This window comes from Oryx dammah, unplaced genomic scaffold (genome assembly GCF_014754425.2).
Source record: "Oryx dammah isolate SB20612 unplaced genomic scaffold, SCBI_Odam_1.1 HiC_scaffold_20, whole genome shotgun sequence".
NCBI classification, from domain to species: Eukaryota; Metazoa; Chordata; class Mammalia; order Artiodactyla; family Bovidae; genus Oryx; species Oryx dammah.
In genome coordinates this window covers 18,810,520-18,815,522 of record NW_024070204.1, presented here as the reverse complement: position 1 = coordinate 18,815,522, position 5,003 = coordinate 18,810,520, and the positions used below count along the sequence as shown (strand labels likewise).

General features: G+C 38.7%; 1 non-coding gene across 1 annotated transcript; it reads left to right on the top strand.

The window, feature by feature from the left end:
• Window positions 1–1,923: 1,923 nt before the first annotated feature.
• On the top strand, window positions 1,924–1,996 carry TRNAW-CCA. The gene has a single exon. It is a non-coding gene; the product is annotated as a tRNA-Trp (tRNA).
• The last annotated feature ends 3,007 nt before the right edge of the window (window positions 1,997–5,003 follow it).

The window sequence follows — 5,003 nt, the reverse complement described above, 5'->3', positions numbered from 1 at the left end:
GTGAGTTATTTCATTTCTTTGTGTTCATTTTTTCATTGGTAAAATGAGGATACTATCAGTCCCAATCTTTGGGATATGAGGAGCATTGAATTAGTGGAAACATGTAAAGGTCTGAGAATAGTGCTTGACATTTTGAAAGTGCTCAGTGTATAACACTATCATTTTATATCATTTGCTAATCTGTCTCCTTTTATAAGTTAAAATGTTTACATGTCAGTAGTTTTACATGGCTCAACATGAATTTATCTATCTTCTTTTTATAATGTCCTGTTACCATTCTTCTACCCTGAAAGTCAAAACTTTGAGGTATTCTTTTACAAAATAAGAATATGTAATACAATTCCAATAGTTTGACTTTTTGATCTGTTTTGCTTTGAGATTCAGCTTCTGAATCAGATGTCTTCATTTCATTTTCCAAGTCTGAAATCTGCTTGTACTGAAAAGTAGACTTGTTCTCAGTCTCTTACAACAGTAATATTCTTCTAAATGCTTTAAACATTACAAATGTATTTTAGTTTGCGTAATGATAGAACATGTACATAATGCTATAGAACTCATCTAAATGTCAAGACATATCAATTTTGCAATGCAAACCTGGCATTCATGAAAACTCAGTTCTGTCATGAAGAACCCTCCTCTAGTTCACAATAAAAATTACAGCATTTCCTTTTACTTCCTTCTCCACTTAGCAGATGCATTCTTCAATAGTCATTCACTTTGGTATTACAGAGGCATTATCTGCAAATACATCTATTATAATGGTAAAATAATATGCTATTTATGCCATTTTGTGTGTGTTTAAAATGAGTTTCTTTAAAAAAATATGTATATGTATATGTCTCTTAAATAATTCGAGAAATGGTATACAATTCATTATTAAACTTCTATATATACCATTTTTCCAAGAGTGAAATTACTGAATTTAAATTTTCTGCCAACTTTATTTCTGAGACTTTACATTTGTGCTAATATAGACTGTGATAACCTATAACAAAAGAACATATGCATTTTATAGAAGCCTACCCCTTTTAGTAGAAGAGTGTTCATCACAGTCAACCATGAAAAGCATTTATTCTTATAAGTTTTCATTTGGTTCTTATATTTGAGATGATTTTTGTTGCTTTCTTGCTTTCTTGTTCTTGTCCATGATATCCTAATGTAATTGGGATTTCTGCTCTAAATAGCAGTCACCTAAGGCAATGGCAATGGCAATCCACTCCAGTACTCTTGCCTAGAAAATCTCATGGGTGGAGGAGCCTGGTAGGCTGCAGTCCATGGGGTCACAAAGAGTCCGACACGACTGAGCAACTTCACTTTGACTTTTCACTTTCATGCATTGGAGAAGGAAATGGCAACCCACTCCAGTGTTCTTGCCTGGAGAATCCCACGGACAGGGGAGCCTAGTGGGCTGCAGTCTATGGGGTCTCACAGAGTCGGATACAACTGAAGTGACTTAGCAGTAGCAGCAGCAAGGCAATGGCACCCCACTCCAGTACTCTTGCCTGGAAAACCGCATGGACGGAGGAGCTTGGTAAGCTGCAGTCCATGGAGTCGCTAAGAATCAGACATGACTGAACGACTTCACTTTGCCTTTCACTTTCATGCATTAGAGAAGGAAATGGCACCCCACTCCAGTGTTCTGGCCTGGAGAATCCCAGGGATGGGGGAGACTGGTGGGCTGCCGTCTATGCGGTCGCACAGAGTCGGACACGACTGAAGTGACTTAGCAGCAGCAGCAGCAGCAAAACCTTCATTATACCTAAAATTCACCTCCTCGGAGGGTGATTATATTTTTGATGATCTACAGTCACCCCAACATGAATTTTATGTGTATCTTATATCCAATATTTTACATCAGGCCATTCCTAATATTGCTCAACTGTTTTTTGACTAATTAATCCAAACTTATCCAAATATCGGACTTCCCTGGTGGCTCAGAGGTTAAAGCGTCTGCCTCCAATGCGGGAGGCCCAGGTTCAATCCCTGGGTCAGGAAGATCCCCTGGAGAAGGAAATGGCAATCCATTCCATTATTCTTGCCTAGAGAATCCCATGGACGGAGAAGCCTAGTAGGTAACAGTCCACGGGGTCGCAAAGAGTCAGACACGACTGAGCGACTTCACCTTCATACCTTTATCCAAATATCAGATTCTGGCATCAGAAAGAGGAAAAGCTAATTTTGGTTTTCCTGAATGAAGTATGAAGTAAAGCAAAATGATAACATTTGAATAGTTGTTTTTCCTTGGTGACTTCTTGTTTGTACATTTTTCATTTGTCCTTCCAGATCTTCTACCACACTTCTCTCCTCTCTGCCTTTAGGGCCTATATTATATTGATAAGATGAATAGAAACCCTGGAATTTGTTTCAGATTGGGTTTGACACAAAAGGAGCTCCAAAAGGTCAAAAGAATGAGAAAGAATGTGGTTCACATATTTATTACCTAGATTCATGCCCATCAAGGTCAACACAAGTTCGCTGGGTCCCATGACAAAAGGTTTGTTGTTTTTCAATTGCTAAGTCATGTCTGACCGACTCGGTGACCCAATGGACTACAGCACACCAGCTTCCCTGTCCTTCACTATCTCCTGGAGTTTGCTCAAATTCATGTCCATTTAGTCGCTGATGCTATCTAACCATCTTATCCTTTGCACCCCTCTTCTCCTACCCTCAATTCTTCCCAACATCAGTGTTTCTTTCAATAAACTGGCTCTTTACATCAGATCACCAAAATGTTGGAGCATCAGCATCAGTCCTTCAAGTGAATAGTCAGGGTTAATTTACTATAGAATTGACTAGTTTAATATCCTTGCTGTCCAAGGGACTCTCGAGAGTCTTTTCCAGCACCACAATTCAAAGAATCAGTTCTTTGGTGCTCAGCCTACTTTAGGGTCCAATTCTCACATCCATACATGACTACTAGAAAATCGATAGCTTTGACTATGTGGATCTTTGTTGGGAAAGTGATGTCTCTGCTTTTTACTACACTGTCTAGTTTTGTCATAGCTTTTGTTCCAAAGAGCAAGTATTTTTAATTCTGTAGCTGCAGTCATTACCTACAGTGATTTTGAAGCCCAAGAAAACAAAATCTGTTACTACTTTCACTTTTTCTGCTTCTATTTGCCAAGAACTGATGGGACAGTAGCCGTTTCTATCTTCACATCTCTTTTCTGGGCTCATAACTATCTCCACTTGTCCTTTAGAGTTAAATCCTAAAAGCTTGCTTATTACTAGTTTCTGGATACTACAGAACCCCTTCCCACACCTTTGTAAACAGCTTTTTTAATAAACTTGTCTCAAGTTATCCTAATTTGAGTAAGCCGTCTGATTCTTGCTAAGTCAGGGTTCTTACTAATATGCCTGTAGTAAATGAACAGGTCACTGTTATAGTCTATCACTAAGATTTATTCAATAGTTTGGTAGAACTATTCCTATGATAATTAACCTTATATAGAGACTAGCATTAGATTTTCATAATTGGGGATTTATTTATTTTTGATAGTATACGTCAGGCCCTAATAAGTGCTAAAGCTTTTCACTTACTGGATAAACAGTCTGAATATTAAGAGTTTAGAAAGCTTTTCTATGACATTTGGAGACAGAATAGAGATGTTAATTTGCAAATATCACAATACTGATGGGTTGCTTTAACATCTAAAAAAATAAATAAAACCCTTCCATATTTTTCAATGTGTATGGCAAATTTCAGTCTCATACCTCTCTGAAACTTACCATTTAGGAGAACTTTTGAAAGCCTGAAAGCCTAAAAATAGGAGAAAATTATATTGTCTTTATTCAAATAAAACATATAGAAAGTGTTGCATATATTTGTATGTTACTTGGCAATAATTTTGTGTGCACATGTTCCCCAAGCAGTCAAACTTCTTTGGCTATTGAATGGGAATCTGATAGTCTTTTGCTGGCACTTAATGAGGGAATTATAGCTTCCCTGGTGGCTCAGATGGTAAAGCAGCTGCCTGCAACTCGGGAAACCTGGGTTCAATCCCTGGGTCGGGAAGATTTTCTGGAGAAGGAAATGACAACCCACTCCAGTTCTCTTGCTTGGAAAATTCCATGGATGGAGGAGCCTGGTAGGCTACACTCCATGGGGTCACAAAGAGTTGAACACAACTGGGCAACTTCACTTTCCTTTCCTTTATGCTGTTTAGGTTTACCTAGATAGTGTATCAAAAAGCAGAGGTACCACTTTAGTGACAAAGGTCTGCATAGTCAAAGCTATGATTTTTCCAGTGGTCATAAACATATGTGAGAGTTAGGCCACGAGGAAGGCTGAGTGCTGAAGAATTGATGCTTTGAATTGTGGTGTTGAAGAAGACTTGAGAAACCTTGGACTGCATGAAGCTCAAACTAGTCAATCCTGAAGGAAATCAACCCTGAATATTCATTGGAAGGACTGATGCCGAAGCTGAAGCTCCAATGCTTTGGCCAGCTGCTGTGAAGAGAAGAATCATTGGAAAAGACCCTGATGGTGGGAGAGATTGAGTGTGTGGGAAGAAGGGAGTGAGAGATGATGAGATTGTTGGATGGCATTATCAACAGAATGGACATGAGTTTGAACAAACTCTGGGAGATGTTGAAGGATAGGGAAGCCTGGCATGCTGCAGTCCATGGGGTCACAAGGAGTCGGACATGGCTTAGTGACTAACAACAATAATGAGAGTAACGTTATACTATTACAATTGCAAGTTCATATGTCTATGTTGTGATGTTACTGTAGGATATTTTCAGGCATTTAAAATGATCGGGAGCGTGTTTTATCTTGCATCTGAAAGTCTTGCTCAGTTCATGTAGCACAGCTAGTGTTCAATGCAAAGTGACTAACTGGAAATACTCATTTAAGTGATTTTCACTGACAGTCTGGCAATTTTTATGATGGTAGGTATTTTCATCAATGCTTAACCTATATAATGGGGCTTCCCATGTGGCATACTGGTAAAGAATCCACTTACTGATGCAGGAGATGCCCCTGGAGTAGGAAATGGCAA